Source organism: Notolepis coatsorum (assembly GCF_963971535.1).
Source record: "Notolepis coatsorum genome assembly, chromosome: 13".
Classification (NCBI taxonomy): domain Eukaryota; kingdom Metazoa; phylum Chordata; class Actinopteri; order Aulopiformes; family Paralepididae; genus Notolepis; species Notolepis coatsorum.
Window position 1 is genome coordinate 59,648,712 of NC_140177.1, and position 17,616 is coordinate 59,666,327.

The 17,616-nt window shown below is 42.1% G+C and overlaps 1 protein-coding gene across 2 annotated transcripts in view; it reads right to left on the reverse strand.

Moving 5' to 3' along the window:
* Positions 1 to 15,798, reverse strand: part of LOC311238789 (laminin subunit alpha-3) — a 110,592-nt gene extending 94,794 nt beyond the window's left edge. For both annotated transcript variants that reach the window (XM_084326985.1, XM_084326986.1), the window contains exons 1-2: positions 15,766 to 15,798; positions 15,392 to 15,491 (exon numbers count right to left, since the gene is read on the reverse strand). The gene's annotated coding sequence lies outside the window, so the exon portion shown is untranslated. The remainder of the gene's footprint in view (positions 1 to 15,391; positions 15,492 to 15,765) is intronic.
* Positions 15,799 to 17,616: the final 1,818 nt, after the last annotated feature.

The window sequence follows — 17,616 nt, forward strand, 5'->3', positions numbered from 1 at the left end:
AGATATAGCTGATAGTAGAAAAATTTATATCAAAATCGAATGACGAGTTGACCTAAAATAAATTCACTAAAGGGGAAAAGGAAAAAACAAAACAAAACAAAAACAAAGAAAAAAGATAAACAATAAAAAAAATACAAAAAAAGAAAAAAGAAAAAAAGTGACATGGGTTCTTTGGTACCTTCTTGTTTATTTTCGTTTTTTCTTCTTGTCTCCTTTTCACTCTCCTGTGATGTCGTTTCTTTTTTTCCTATACTCTTCCCACTTCTCTCATTTTGACTCAAACTTCTCGTCTTGTAGCCTCAGCTTATGTGTGATTCTCTCCATTTCCTGTATCCCACCCACTATCTCTGTCCATTTTTCCCTCGTCGGTGCTTCTACTCTATACCACATTTTCGTCAGTGCTTTCTTGGCTGCTACTAGTAATATCTTAATCAAGTATATGTCTTTCCCCTGCATTCCTTCCTGTGTTAAGTTCCCTAAATACAATACTTGTCCTGTCTGGGGTATTTCATATCCTACTATTTCATTTATTATCCCTCCTATCTCTTCCCAATAGTTCTTTATTATCTGACATCCCCAAAATATGTGTGTGTGGTTTGCTATTTCCTGTCCACATTTTCTCCAGCATGGTTTCTGTGTTGGTGTATAGTTGCCCTGTATTTCTGGTGTTATAAAAAATCGAATTATGTTTTTCCACCCAAACTCCCTCCATATCCTTGACCCTGTGGTTGTGTGTTGTATCTTGTTATACCATTCTTCTTCTGTTATCTCCGTTTCTAATTCCTTCTCCCACTTTTCCTTTATATATTTGGTTGTGATGTCCTTGCTGTCCATTATTGCCTGATATAGTGCTGATATCCCCCCCCTTCCTTCCTTCGTATGCTTTTACCATTATCTTAATTATCCCATTCTGATCTTTGTCTTTGTCTAGTTTTATTTCCTTGTTGTAGTAGTCCCTAATCTGTAAATATCTAAAGTGGTCGCTATTCTCTAGTCCGAATCTTTCTTTCAATTTTTGTAGAGTCTGGATCTCCCCTCCTTCTGTCATTGTACATATTGCTGTTATGCCCCCCCTCTCCCATCTTTTGAACCCATGATCTTCTTTCCCTGGTTTAAATTTGTTGTCGTGCGTTATCCATCTCAGTATCTTGGTTTCTTTTTCTAGCTTGTATTTCTTTACTATCTTGTTCCATATATTTATAGTGAATTTGGTAATTGGGTCTATTAGTTGTTCATTTCTTCTGTATAGTTCCCTGTCTCCTATTAGTGTCTGCACTTTGAGTCCCTCATTTTTTGTTTCTATGTCTTTCCATTTGGCTTCATAATTCTCGTTGCACCAATATGTTACTATTATCAGCTGTGCTGCGTAGTAGTAATCTTCTAAACTAGGTATTGCCATTCCTCCTTTCTCCTTTGGTAATTGTAGAGTCACATATCTTATCCTTGGCCTTCCCCCCCCCCCCCCATATGAATCTTGATATCTGTTTATTCCATTCCCTGAACTGGCTTTGTGGTATTAATATAGGTAGAGCCTGAAATAGGTATAGTAACCTTGGTAATATATTCATCTTTATAATTTCGATCGTTGAGCTAAAGTCTAGAGGCATTACTGTCCATCTTTCTAGGTCTCGTTTGATTTTCTGATTAATCTGTGTATAGTTTGCATCATATAGTCCCTCCACCCCTCTTGTAATATTCACTCCTAGGTATCTGATCCTGTCCATATCCCATTTAATCTTGTATTTGTCTTTGATCTGTCGTTGGGGTGTAGTTCAATGTTAAGGTCTGTGTCTTTGTTACGTTAAGTCTATATCCTGAGTAATATCCATATTCTGTCAGTAAATCCATCAGTGTCGGGAAGCTTGTGTCTGGTTGTCTCATATATACTATCACATCATCTGTGAACAGTCCTAATTTATGTTCTGTTCCCCTTATCTCCACCCCTTTGATGTCCTCTGTCTGTCTAATTAGTTGAGCCAGTGGTTCGATGAATATATTGAAGAGCGTCGGCGAAAGACAACAGCCCTGTCTTGTAGCCCTCTCTAGTTTGATCCGGTCCGTCAAGTTGCCATTTACTTTAATAATAATAATAATAATTAATTTAATTTATATAGCGCTTCTCAGTAACCCGAAGTCGCTGACAGTAGTCGGGAGCAAGAGTACAAACAAAGAAACGAAAGCAAAGAAACAAAAACAAAGAAACAACAAAGAAACAAAAACAAAGGGAACATGAGACCATGGGGGGAACAGGGGAGACAGCATGAAAGCACAAAAAAGACTGGAGACAGACATCAATCAGGTTGGAGGGGGGGGTTTAAGGGTGGGGGGGTTGAAGGCAAGGGAGAACAGGTGGGTTTTGAGGCGAGCTTTGAAGGTGGAGAGTGTAGGAGAGTCTCTGATGGACTGGGGGAGGGAGTTCCAGAGTCGGGGTGCAGTACGAGAGAAGGCCCGATCTCCGAAGTTTTTAAGCTTGGATGTCGGGACAGTGAGGGAGGCAGTGGAGGAGGACCGGAGGGAACGGGTGGGGCGGTAGGGAAGAAGGAGATCAATCAATCCTTGCCGTTGGTTCTTGATATAATGCCCTAATTGTTTTCATCGCGTTTTTGTCTAGTCCAAATGTCTCTAATACTTTATATAGGAATATCCAGCTTACACTGTCGAATGCTTTTTCTGCATCCAGGCTAACTAGTACTGCACTTCCTCCTTCTTTTTGTATCTCCTCTACTATCTGCACTGTCTTTCTTATGTTGTCCTGTGTTTTTCTTCCTTTAATGAATCCGGTCTGGTCTTCGTCTATAATATCTGGCATAAATGTCTCAAATCTTTTGGATATTATCGATGTATACAAGACGCTTCTCAATCTGATCGTTATAACCGCTCCACTCACCCGACAAATAAATGTGAGCCCGGAGACATTTGGCCATTACACAGGCCAAGATACAAGGTTCAAAGGGTGCTCGATACCGCCGTCTAACTGGATGCGGCCGGTATTGCACTTTGGCGATCTCAGACTCATTCCCTATGGTAACACCAAGGTCCCTGGATGAATAATGAATAAAAATATCGAGAGAAAAAAAGGAAAAACGACCCAAAAACAACTTTTTACATTTTTGGCACTCAACCGTCGGCGCCCAATAACGACTTTTTACGTTTTTGGCATCCAAAGTGTTCAGCACTTCAAGGACCTTGTGCGAACCCTGCGAATTACGCAAGTCATCACAGTGGTCTGGATTAACATGGGGCCATTCCTTGACATTCATACAATATCTTATCCAACGCATGGTTGTGTGTGTTTGTGTATTAGGGCAGTGGTTCTCATCCTTCATGCCACGAACCCTCAAATTGATACACATCAGGCTGAGGACCCCCATTCTTGAACCCCCGCAAGGACCCCTGGGGGTCCCCGGATCCCATGTTGAGAACCACTGTCTTAGGGCATTGGTCAGCCGTAAAGCCACTTACAAACTGTGTACAACAAATCAAGAGGAGGGGTACACCTCTGGCGGCTAAGGGGAAATGGTATTGTTCGTCAAGCAGTATAGACCTAATAGCATAGTTTAAGTAGGTAGTAGTATAGGCATAGTCAGTGTGCGAACCATAGCATGGTCTTTGGGTGAGCCAAGGAACCTTAATATTTTTTTGCTGGCGGGGGGGGGGGGGGGGGGGGGGTGCGCCTCGGAGGGAGGAGTCGGACTGTGATCGCAGATGTTACTGTAGCCTTTAGTAGGCCTTGTGTTGTGTATGTATGTATGTGACAAATAAACCTCTTGAATCCTGTCATATATTCAATCAGTTTCAGTAACTACAGAACACATAATAGACAACTCACTTGTTGATGTAGTTGTGGTCCGGCCGTCTGCACAGCACATTCCATGATAAAAAAAAGTATCCATTTAGTTAGATAGATGATAGATCCAACACGGTCTACAGTATCTCGTGATTATCTCCCACTCCTGTTCTGATACGACCGCAGCAGGCACCGGCACGGTCACCGGGCGTTGTCAGAGATAGTCCCCACCGCAGCAGCACCAGCAGCAGGTGTCAAGTTTGATTTGTGCCGTGCGTGCAGGCTGCAGCGCCGCCGCGCTCCGAATGGTAATTGCAAGAATAGCATGCATGTTGCCATAATACATGTGTGAATTAGTGCGCAAATCATTAATCATACATCCAAAATAGCATAAGTTTATTATTATACACGATGATGATACAGAAAATTACAGAAAAATGAGAAATGCATGGCAAAAGTAGCATTTATTTTCAGTAATTTAGAGACCCCCCAAAAATTCACAAATCATGTTTTCAGGGGAGCTGATGTCTGATCTAAGGGAGCCATGGCTGCCCCAGCTCCCCCGTGGATCGCACCCTGGGCATAGTAGCATAGTAAATAGTAGTATAGACATAGTAGCATAGTACATAGTAGTATAGACATAGTAGCATAGTAAATAGTAGTATAGACATAGTAGCATAGTACATAGTAGTATAGGCATATTAGCATAGTGCATAGTAGTATAGGCATATTAGCATAGTACATAGTAGTATAGACATAGTAGCATAGTACATAGTAGTGTAGACATAGTAGTATAGACATAGTAGCATAGTAGGTAATAGTATAGACATAGTAGCATAGTACATAGTAGTATAGGCATATTAGCATAGCGCATAGTAGTATAGGCATAATTTAGCATAGTACATAGTAGTATAGACATAGTAGCATAGTAGGTAGTAGTATAAGCATAGTAGAATAGTGCATAGTAGTAAAGACATAGTAGCATAGTACATAGTAGTATAGACATAGTAGCATAGAACAAAGTAGTATAGACATAGTAGGATAGTACATAATAATATAGACATAGTAGCATAGTCAATATTAATATAGACATAGTAGCATAGTATTGATTGATTGAATAGTTTTTTTTATTTAAATCAATAACACATATACAATTGAACAGGTATACATAGCAGCCCACCATTTTCCAATAGGATTAAAAAAAACACAATAAAGCCATAGGCTTGTTTCCATTGTGGTCCTTCATCATTGGTGTCCGTGGAGTCATGTACTCGTGTGTGGACGTGGGTGTTTGTAGTGTCTGTGTGTCAGGATGTGTGGTAATACCATGATCAGAGTCTGCGGATGTGCATGGGTGAGCCCGCTACGCCAGGAAGGTGGGGGGGGGGGGGGGGGGGGGGGGTGACGACATATTGCAGACAACTTACAATCAATTGATCAACTATTCAATACTATTAATACATACACAAATACAGTAGTAATCCATTTTACAAACAACAAAAGAACAAAAGGAAAGACACATAATATAATCCCTTTGTTATCTACTCCCAGCTTCTGCTACTCATGATCCACCTCTTTATAGACGATTTAAAAGTGGAGAAGGGGCTTATGGACTTCAACTCCATAGGTAGGCTATTCCAGTACTGCTGCTGAATACAGGAGTGAGTTTTGGCCTATTACTCTGTAGGAGGTCTGTAGGGCTCTCCCTGGTGGCGTGTCTGTGTACATCCCTGTTAAAATATCCACTGAGGTACTGAGGGACTGTATTCCCGAGTATCTAGAAAGGTGAGTCCTGGGTTGGAGTTTTAAAATCAGTCTAGCTAATTTGTTCTGAGCTGTCTGTAGCCTACCTTTCAGTGCTACTGTGATGCCAGTGTACCAGGAGGAGAATGCATAGTGATAATGACATTGAATCAGGGCCCCTGCCAGGACTTCTAAGGCTAACCTGTTAATATATGTGGTTGATCTTTGAGACCACCTTTTGTGCCATACTCACCCCTGATAAGGTGTTGTAACCTCGGTATCTCCTACCACTACTTTGAACCCAGGAGACCGCTTAAGTTGAATGGCAGAGCCAAAAAGGATAGCTTCGATTTTACCCAGGTGGAGGGATAACCTATTTTCAACCAGCCAATGACCGATCTTGTCAAGCTCAAGACTGAGTGACCTCTCAACTTCTCTTTTGTCCTGATGGGAGACCATGAGTGCAGCATCGTCCGCAAATTAAAACAAGTTACATTCACAGGCAGATTTCCTGTCATTGACATATAAAAGAAATAAAAGTGGTCCTAAAATACTCCTTTACGGCACCCCGCACGTCTGTTGGAGTGAGGAGGAGATGCTCCCATTAATTTCCACTACTTGTTTCCTGCCTCTCAGATATGACTCCATCCATCTTAAGGATGTACTGTTAAAACCCATAGCCTTCAGTTTATATAAAAGTATGTCGTGGTTAGCGGTGTCGAAGGCTTTTTGTAAATCTAATAAAACCATCCCACAGAATTGACCTTTGTCCACCTCTGGAGCTTGAACAACAGGTTGTTTGTAGAGAGGTATTAATTTATTTGATCATGAATGATCCTTTCTATGACCTTGGACACTGCACTAAGAATAGACACAGGCCTATAGTTTCCTGGGTCTAGTTCATTACCTTTTTTGTAAAGCGGAATGACTTGTTTGATATCACCATCGCAAAAATAAAAACATTCCTCTCCCCCAGCGACCTTCAGAGGGTCATCCTCACTCTTATATTTTCAAGACTCCAGCTCCAGATCCCTCAGATAAAACAATGAAATCTGCCTTAAAATCCCACACACAAGGACTTCCGGTATGGCGGGCATGGCGTGAGACGTGCTTTTCCTCTCTCTGTCATGTTTTTTTTATTTCCGTATTTTAAGACTCCAAACCTTCGCAATTCTTTTTATATACCATTAGCGATACAGCTAACTAACCAAAAGGCTTCACAAAGATGACATCCAAGACTCCAAAGCCAAAAAGGGGCGATGTTCACAGAGAAGAGGAAGCAGACGACGTCGTTAGCAAGGCCTGGCTAGCTACCCTGCTTGAAGACCACAAAGTGGCTATCACCACCGAGTTTAGAAAATCCATTACCACTCTGGAAAATAAACTTGACAAGATTCGGTCGGACGTGGCCGACAACAGTCAATGGAGGAGAATGCGGATCTTGTAAGCGAGAGAATGGTGTTGCTGGAAGCTACATTCACCGAATTGAGCGCTAGCCATGCTAAGCTAAAAGCTAAAGCCGAGGACCTAGAAGCCCGGGGGCGTCGGAACAATCTCCGGATCATTGGACTACCAGAGGAAATTGAGGGCCCAAGACCAACATCCTTCTTCGCTACCCTTTTATCCCAGGTTTTGGGAGCAGAAACCCTCCCTACCCCTCCGGAGTTGGACCGCGCACACAGGTCGCTAGCAGCTAAGCCGAAGCGGGGTGAAAGGCCTAGGCCCGTTATCGTCAGGTTCCACAACTATCAAACCAAAGAACGGGTGATCCGGGAGGCCAGAAAGAGAAGGGCAGAGATGCTGTACAACGGTTAACAAATTGCTTTCTATGAGGATTATACCCCGGCTGTGTTGGAACAGCGAGCACCGTACCGCGAGGTAATGGCACAACTTTACAAACGTGGGCTGAGGCCTAGCCTTCAATACCCAGCCAAACTGATGATTACGGAGGAGAGCGGGGACAGATTACGCTTGATGACTGTTGGCGACGCTGAAAGGTACCTCAAGGCTAAGCTAGCCTAGCATGGACGGCTATCTAACGAACACCTACAGTAGGGGTAAGCTAACCTGGCACCGGCAGCAATGTAAAATGCGAGACTGAAATTATAGACATTGGTTGGACTAAACTGTTCAGTCACAGTAGACCTGACACTTACACTTCATGGGGAGATACTATTAACGCTAGTTGGACTAGTTTTTTTAAACAGAATTTCATGCTTCCCAAATAGCCGACGCTGATTCTATTTAAATTTTTAAATTTTTTATTATCTCTTCTTTTACATGTGGCTCTCTCTCATTCAAATAGCACACGTTCCCTTTGTTTGAAGGCCGTAAGATAAATAGACTGTGCCAGATTTACTAGATAATGAAGGTTCTATGTACATGTTTCAGAAGTACTCAGTGCGCTGATTGATACATACAGAGACTGGGTTTAAATTTATTAGACCATTTAATTAGGTCTAACAAACACCTCGTGGCCAAGTGAAACCAGCACCAATAGCAATAGACATGATTATGACATACTAAATGTGCGGCTGAATTTATAGACTTTGGTTGGATTACATTGCTTAGTCACAATAGAGTGGCCACCTATACTTCAGAAGGGTAATATTATTAATGTCAATTAGATTGATTCTTTTAAAGGAAATCTTATGTCACTCAGGTTGCCAACCATGACTTTGTGGCTATTAACATGCCGTTTTCTTTTGCTTCCCATTTCGTAATATTTTGTTTTCTTTTTTTTAAGTTGCCCTTTCTTTTTTATGTATTTTTATACATGTGACTCTCTATGCAAGGTGAACCTATTCAGGTTGCACACGCTCCTTTTACTGTTTGAAGGTCTCAATACAAACAAGCCGGACAGTATTTACTGGGTAATGGGGGTTTTGTATGCATGTTTCAGTAGGTACTCAGGGTACTGACTGGACCGACTCAAGTTGTACACGCTTCTTTTTACTGTCTGAAGATATAGGTCTCCAACACTACCAAATGTAGCTAACCATATTACTTTTCTATACATATTTCAGGTACACATTGATGTCCCTGATTCGTGTAACCCTTGTGACTGCATAGACCTCTTGATTATTATTATTTTATTCTTTAATTTAAAAAAAAAAGTGGCGCCTTTTTTTCAACTTTATCAAGGTTTCAAATTGTTATGTCCCTAGTCTGCATGATAAGGGGCTAAAGACGTTCTCTTCAAGCTGTTATAGGTTGGAAGCAAACTTTGCTTATGTCCACTAAATTATAAGTTAACCTAGGCACACTGAAGCGCCTCAGTATACTCGTGCACTCTTAACTTTTTATGGGTCGCACTCCTGAGTGAAAGCCATCAGTAACACTTTTACGTCTATGCTCGAGTCTAGTGGATGAGCCCCGAGTCGTGTTGCTAATATCTTTCATTTTTATTTAATCTTTATTTTGAATTTGTTCATTATTTTTTCTTTATTCTTTTGCTGTTTGAATGTTCTTTAAACACAGTTTAAAATATATCCATAGCTATATTTGAGACCGTTTGAAATGAACGGGGGAGAGGGGGAAATAGGAGTGAGGATGAAGTCTCCACCAGAGGGAGCGTATCCAGAGAGATACAAAGGTTGTTACTGTTCCCCTAGGGACCAAGGGCTGTACCCCCGGGTGAGTATGTTTGTGTATGGATGTGTGGGTGCATGTGTGTGCGTCAACCCCCCCCCCCCCCATCTCCCTTTTTTCTTTATCCCCCTCTACCTTTCTCCCTTCTTCCACTATTTCATCTTTTCAACTCAGGTATTTATACACTTAGCAGATCATGGCAGTGACTGGTAGAAGCATCCGCTTCGTCTCATGGAATGTCAAAGGGATGAATAACTCTATCAAAGAAAACAAGGTACTTAAACACCTACGACATCTAAAGGGTGACCTTTGTTTTTTACAAGAGACACACATCTGCACCTCAGATATCCCCCGCATTAAGAGAGCATGGATGGGACACATTTTTCATTCTAAATTCTCTGCGAAAGCCAGGGGAGCTGCAATTATTATACATAGGGATGTACCCTTCGAGTCTTCCACCATTTTAACTGACCCTGACGGACGATATGTTATAGTGTCGGGCAGACTGCAGAACACTCCTGTGGTTCTGGCCTCAATATATGCACCAAATTGGGACAATGATAAATTTGTATCCAACTTATTCTCCTCGATACCTAACCTTAATGATTACCACATAATTATTGGAGGGGACTTTAACCAGGTCCAAAACATAGAACTTGACAGATCGTCTGACAGACGTACCACCGTCTCCAAAGCAGCTAACATCTTAAAATTACACATGGAACAGCTTGGCCTTATAGACCCTTGGAGAACAACATTTCCTACCGATAAACTTTTCTCCTTCTTTTCCCATGTCCACCACACTTATTCGAGGATAGATTTCTTTTTACTGGATAAAAAACTACTACATAATGTAATGTAATCTCTATTAAGTACCATAGTATAGTCATTTACGATCATGCCCTGACATCCGTTGAAATGAACTTCCCCCAGGGTAGACCACCCTCTAAATTTTGGAGATTCAACTCCCACTTACTATCTGAACCTGAATTTAAGGATTTCATTCATTCACAAATAAAAATCTTCTTTGAGATAAACGACACGCCTGAAATTAACAGCGACATACTCTGGGAGGCCTTTAAGGCATATCTCCGCGGACAGGCATATCTCCGCGGATATCTCCTTTACCTCTCATTTTAGGAAGCAGGAACAATCCAAATTAACAGGTATATCAGATGAGATCAAACAGTTACACATCCAGTACTCGTCCAAACCCACCCCTGCTCTATATAAAAAACTACTCCAGCTTCAATCACAATATGATCTGCTCTCAACTAGTGAGATCGAGAAACTACTCCTACACACCAAACAAAGTTTTTTCGAGCAAGGGGACAAAGAAGGATAATTGCTTGCGTACCAAGCACGAGTGGCGAGTGCCTCCAGACTGATCCCCAGAATAAAATCCCAATTAGGTGTCACTACAACAGACCCTACGGAAATTTCTGAAATGTTCTCTATTATTCTAAAATGTACACGTCAAAGTCTTCCCAGCAGGACTGGGATCGCCCGAACCCCCTCAAGTCTCTTACTTACCCTCAAGTAAATAAAACGGAGGCCGAAGAGTTGGGCACGCTTATAACCATCTCTGAAGTGACTGAGGCAATCAAATCTTTACAAAGTGGTAAATCACCCAGGCCAGATGGCTATACTACAGAATTTTATAAAACTTATGTGGTACCCTTGACTGAGATTTCATAATCAAAATGTTAGATTAACCCTGAAAACTGAAAATATCTGTAGTAATGGTAATTTAGGCATTACATAGACTCTCAGAGTACATTCCGGAGGAAACCTGCAGGCCAAGCCTCTATAATGATAAGGTTGTTTACACAGTTGTAGAGGGCCATTCCAGGCCCCCAAGAACCAAACACCTTCTAAGACATGCGACAGTTGAGCACAGCAGAAGAGACCAAAAGCGGAGATGCCTCTGTGAGACAAGAGCAAGGTGGTTGAATCTGTACAATAATAGATTACCATTTTTAGGAATGCCAAAGCTGGTTCCTTTCCTAGAGTAATACAAAGTGTCAGTTTGGTAGATGGGGTTTTGGGATGGCTCTTGTGGACTGAATAGTATTAATCTAAGGAGCAATGACTATACTGGGTTAATGTTATATCAGCACAAGCCCTATTAAGGAAATGTTAAAAGGTCTGAAGTCATCAGACCTCCTGGATGTTGAAAACTGCAAGAAGACACCAAAAAGATGCCACCTCATCAACATACCACGGGCCACCACCCCCCCCTGCTGCTACAGGCACCCACACACAAGGACATGTTGGGTCATATAGCCCTAACAAATGGACTGCCTGTTTTTAAGATACTTGTGATTGGTGGAACTAGGTTAAGAATAGTGAGGTCATGAAATCTATAAGTATTGGAACAGTAAGGATAGAGGGGCAGGCCAGCGAGACCCGCCGCACACACAACCCAGGGGGTCTTTCTGGTCTCCATCTCTCCACAGACCATGGTCCGCCTTTGCACTACGTGAGTAAAACTGTATATGGAATAATCCCTGTTTTGTGATAACTAGAGTATCGTAGACCCAGGTTTAGTCATGTGGTGACGGGGAGTACTATGGTCTTATTTCATAATATAACATGACTAATATGTATGTGCAATACTGTTTTTGATGTAGAGAGCCAACGTGTGAGGGCTATTGTGATTTACCTCATCAATCCTTTTGTACAACTCATGTGTCATTTGAATGAAATACAATTCCTGTATGTAACTAATGCATTATCCACTCTCGGCCGCTCTGCAAAATAAATGAGTATTGGACCATAGCTCCTGGTTGTCTGGCTATACAAACTTATTCTCTACTGGCTATTTTTGGGAGTCCAGATGAGGACCATGTTTCTATCACACTGTGATCTTTCCCTTCATCCAGTTAGCAACCTCACTGTGCTGTAATTAAAAGTAGATATTCATATAGGAATATACGACAATCACTCTATGTTGATTGGCCCTTTTCTACTGAGAGTATATAACGACTCCCTTCTAAAGGGCCAAATGCCACCCACGCTATCAGAAGCGTCGTTGTCCCTGTTGCTCAAAAAAGGTAAAGACCCTCTCCTTTGTAGCAGTTACAGACCAATCTCCCTCCTTAATGTGGATTGTAAAATATTGGCTAAGGTCCTGTCGTGCCGTCTCCAGAAGGTGGTTCCATTCCTGATAGACCCGGATCAGACAGGTTTCATCATGGACAGGCAGTCCTTCTTTAACACCAGAAGGCTGTTAAATATCCTTTTCACAACCACGACTGGCACACCAGAAATGGTACTCTCCCTAGATGCTGAGAAAGCGTTTGACAGAGTGGAATGGAGATACTTGTTCCATACACTTGAGAAATTCGGTCTGGGCCCGGGTTTTATTTCATGGATAAAACTTCTATACTCGTCCCGGTGGCCTCGGTTAATGTAAATGGTATCAAGTCGGGCCAGTTCTTGCTTTATCGTGGCACCCGTCAAGGATGTCCGCTTTCTCCCTTACTCTACGCGCTCGCCGCAGAACCGTTAGCCATATGGCTTCGCAATGAGGACAGATTTGAGGGGATCAAGAGGTTCGGTCTGGTTCATAAACTCTCATTATATGCCGATGATCTCCTACTCTATGTCTCCAATCCGTGATCGTCCATCCCTGTTATCCTAAACATTCTGGAACAGCATAGGCAGCTCTCTGGGTACAAACTTAATCTCCAGAAAAGTGAATATTTACCTGTTAATGCATCTGCGGAACGGCTTCCTCAATCGCTTTTCCCCTTTAAAAGGGCCATGGAAGGATTCACATATCTAGGGATTTTCATAGCCAAATCACCTACGGAGCTCTTCGCAAAAGATTTTCGTCCTCTACTGGATCGCTTTAAGTTGGATCTGACTAGGTGGTCCTCTCTCCCCCTCTCACTTTTGGGAAGAATTAACCTGATAAAAATGGTGGTTCTTACCCCGATTTCTATATGGTTTTCAGCATATACCAATATTCATTAATAAAGCTTTTTTCTCCTCGATTGACCAACTTATAAGTTCATTCCTGTGGGGTAACAAAAGACCACGTATTAAGAGGACAGTCATGCAACTTCCCATATCAGAAGGGGGTTTGGCTTTGCCTAATCTTTGCTATTACTACTGGGCATGTAATATAAACAAACTCCTTTACTGGAGGACCAAAAGGGAGGAAGAAGATGACCCCAATGGGCTCAGATGGAAATCTCCTCTTCAAAATACTCACTCTGGTCTGTGGCAACATCCCAACTGCCCATTTCAATCCCTATTAAACAAGTGGCTCAGAACCAAATCGTAACTAATACTTTGAAAATCTGGAATCAGTTTAGGAAACAATTTGGCCTACACACTCCGTCGGGGCTAGCTCCAATCTCTCGTAATCACCTATTCCTACCATCCTGCTCCGATCCTGTATTCAGAATCTGGGCAAACAAAGGATTGCTAACTATTAATGACCTCTACTCCGGAGGTGTGTTCTCCTCATTTGCAGAATTATCAAAAATATTTGGTCTTCCAAACTCCCACCTTTTCCGCTTCTTTCAGATCAGGCATTTTGTTCAGAACCAATTCCCACAATTCCCTGGCCGTCCTCCAGACTCGAGGATTGACCCCCTCCTGTCGCTCAGCACTGGGCGAAAAGGGCTCGTCTCAATTATATATGATAAAATATTTTGGATAGACCCAACTTGACCCAACTCCCTAAAAGCCAAATGGGACGAAGACCTGGAAATTACCATCACAGATGAACAATGGGATCATATATTAGACCTTGTACACACCTCCTCTATATGTGCAAGACACAGCTTGCTGCAGTGTAGGATCCTGCACAGGGTTCATTACACCAATGCGAGGTTAGCAAACATATACCCGGATAGAACGGATGCATGCAATAGATGTAAACAGTCTCCAGCCGATTATATGCACATGTTTTGGACGTGCCCTAAACTCACAGAGTTTTGGACTGCAATATTTAATACACTGGGTAAGGTCCTGGGTGGGACGTTAGACCCAGATCCACTCACTGCCCTTTTCGGAATTCCGAATACCCCTACAATCACATCTAGGGCTGCAAAACGAGTTGTGGCGTTCACTACCCTCCTCGCTATCAGATCAGATTCGAATCAGATTCTCCCTAAAGGGCTCCCTTGAAACATTCCATGCGACCTGGCAACCATTTCTGCAACACATCGATACCCTGACTATCAATGAAGAGACTGAGAAAGAATAGAGCTTTACACCGCTCTACATTTTCATATCTTTTATTATTATTTTATTCCTATTGTTTACTGCCCCCCCCCTTCCCTGTCCTGGTATGTATGGGTGCGAATGAGATCCCGGGGAGGGTGGGTGGGTGGGTAATTGGGGGAGGGAGGGAGGAACAGGTGACATAACTGCAGAAGATCGAACTATTCAAGAATTAGAATTAACAGGAATTATACTATAGGAAGGGGCAGGGATAAGAAGTGAAATGATTTTTTTTTCTTTAATTGTTTCTCTTCTCCAGCCGCATCTATGCTAAATAATTTGTCTATATATCTATTTAAATGTAATGCAGATATGTTTGTTGTCAACCTCCATGTGTGGGAAGGGGTGGGAATGAGGGAGGGGAAAGGGGAAAGAAGGGAAAAAAGAAAAAAGATGGAAAAATTTGTATATGTAAAACTGAAATGTTCAACTGATGTTTCTTCCTGAAATAAAAAAAAGTTAAAAAATATCCCACACACAAGACTGGTGACGAAGGGAAACCGCGCATTTGCAGTCGCAGCACCGACATTCTGGAACAAGCTCCCACTCAACTTAAAATCTGCAAGCACTCTACGGACTTTTAAGGTCATGATCAAAACCCACCTTTTCGCCATAAAGAATCCATGAGCTAGTTTTTGTATTATAGTATGACTGGTGTATTGTGTCTGTCCGTTCTCTATCTGCTTGGTTGGCCTGCATGTATTTTTTATTCTGTTTTCGTATTGTTTCTGTCTTTCTGTTTTTCTTTCTTTCCCGGGCTGCGCCCCAGGCCGATGTAACTATTGGTTGAGCGGCACAATATAAATAAATGTATCATATCATATCATAGGGAAACTGTCCTTGACAGATATAGCTTTACAATGTGTGTTAAGCCGGAGGCGATGGACTCAGCTGCATCCCTAAGAAATCTAGCAGGTATCTGGTCCTGTCCTGTTGCCTTGTTAGGGTTGAGGGCCCTCAGTTCTTTCAAAACTGTGTCCTCAGTCACACTCACAAAGTACATTGTAGACAGTAAGAAGGTGTTCTTACTCAGTGCAGGTACGCCCCACTATATTCTTCCGACACCGACACTGTCCTGACCCGTCTTCACAGGCCCTGCCAGTGGCCCCGCCTACATCACACTGACAGCCTATTGGGGAGAGGAAAGGAAGTCATTCCATGGGTTTAAACAATGACCTATAATTGATAATCAAAGTAAGAAAGAGGTCAACTATTAGCCTATTACTAATATGTTACTATGTTCGGTTCACTGAAGCAGTGTAACTTGGGGATAGGAGGAAACCTTGAACAATAGTTAATGTGCAACCTTGCAGCACCTCACATCTAAATATGATAATAGCAAGTACAGTATATACTGAAGTGAGGCCAGTGGGGTTTCGGTTTGGTCAGTGTATGTTACTCACCTTGACAGCCAAAATAGTTCCGTTTCTGCAACAGGTAATACCCGTCCTTACACGTGTCACACGTATGTCCACATGCGTTAGGTTTACAGTAACACTGACCGCTTTTCTACGGAAGAGGATAATGTAGAGGATATAATGTGATACAAGACATATGCCCGTGCGAATACAGTCAAAGTGTCTGGGATAATCAAGAGATAATGCCAAAACATTACACTTATAGTTGCCCATATTACATCAAAGTAAATATTAATAGTATCTGCGGTAGTATCCATGGTTACAAGTCATTGCTAGAGGATATACATGTATAGTAGGCCTACATTAGAATGGTAGAGGATATACATGTATAGTACAGTAGAATGGTAGAGGATATACATGTATAGTACAGTATAATGGTAGAGGATGTACATGTATAGTACAGTAGAATGGTAGATATACATGTATAGTACAGTATAATGGTAGAGGATGTACATGTATAGTACAGTAGAATGGTAGATATACATGTATAGTACAGTATAATGGTATACATGTATAGTACAGTAGAATGGTAGAGGATGTACATAGTACAGTAGAATGGTAGATATACATGTATAGTACAGTAGAATGGTAGATATACATGTATAGTACAGTAGAATCTCAGGTGGTAGTAAAGACCCCAGGCATCTCACCTGCTGGCATTCACCCACACCACTCAGAGTCCCCCTCACATCACACCGGCACTCTGGGGAGAGAGAGAGAGAGAGAGAGAGAGAGAGAGAGAGAGAGAGAGAGAGAGAGGGGGGGGGGGGGGGGGGAGAGGGGGGGAGAGAGGGAGAGGGGGAGGGAGAGAGAGATAGGGGGCGAGAGAGGGAGGGAAATAAAGAGAGGGTGGGAGAGAAGAAAGAAAGAAAGAAAGAAGAAAGAAGAAAGAAAGAAAGAAAGAAAGAAAGAAAGAAAGAAAGAAAGAAAGAAAGAAAGAAAGAAAGAAAGAAAGAAAGAAAGAAAGAAAGAAAGGAAAAAGAGGGAGAAAAAATTGTGAGGAGAGAGAGAAAGAAATGAGAGAGTGAGTGAGTGAGTGTGAGAGCGAGAGAGAGCGAGAGCGAGAGCGAGAGAGCGAGAGCGAGAGCGAGAGCGAGAGCGAGAGCGAGAGAGAGAGAGAGAGAGAGAGAGAGAGAGAGAGAGAGAGAGAGAGAGAGAGATATGTTTAGTTGACTTCCAAAAAGCATTCGACTCAATTTGGCATGAGGGTCTGCTGTACAAACTGTTAGATGGTGGCATTGGAGGGAAAACCTACAACCTCATAAAGTCAATGTACACCAACAACACATGTGCTGTGAGGATTGAGGAAAAACACACAGACTTCTTCCCTCAACGCCGTGGGGTTAGACAGGGGTGCAGTTTGAGTCCAACCCTCTTCAACATATACATAAATGAACTGGCAAAAACATTGGAACAAACTGCAGCACCTGGCATCCCCCTAGCAAACATAGAAGTCAAATGCCTACTGTTTGCAGATGACCTGGTGCTGCTGTCCCCAACAAAAGAAGGGCTACAACAGCACCTTGACCTTCTGCACAAATTCTCCCAGACATGGGCACTGACAGGAGTAAACCTAAACAAAACTAAAATTATGATATTCCAAAAAAGGCCCAGCCTACAACAACAACAACAAAAACACAAATTCCTCCTAGACACAATTTCCCTAGAACACACAAAAAACTACACCTATCTCGGCCTAAACATCAGTGCTACAGGGAACTTCAACCAAGCTGTGAACGACCTGAGAGACAAAGCAAGAAGGGCTTTTTATGCCATAAAAAGGAACATCAAGTTAGACATTCCAATCAAAATCTGGCTAAAAATATTAGACTCCGT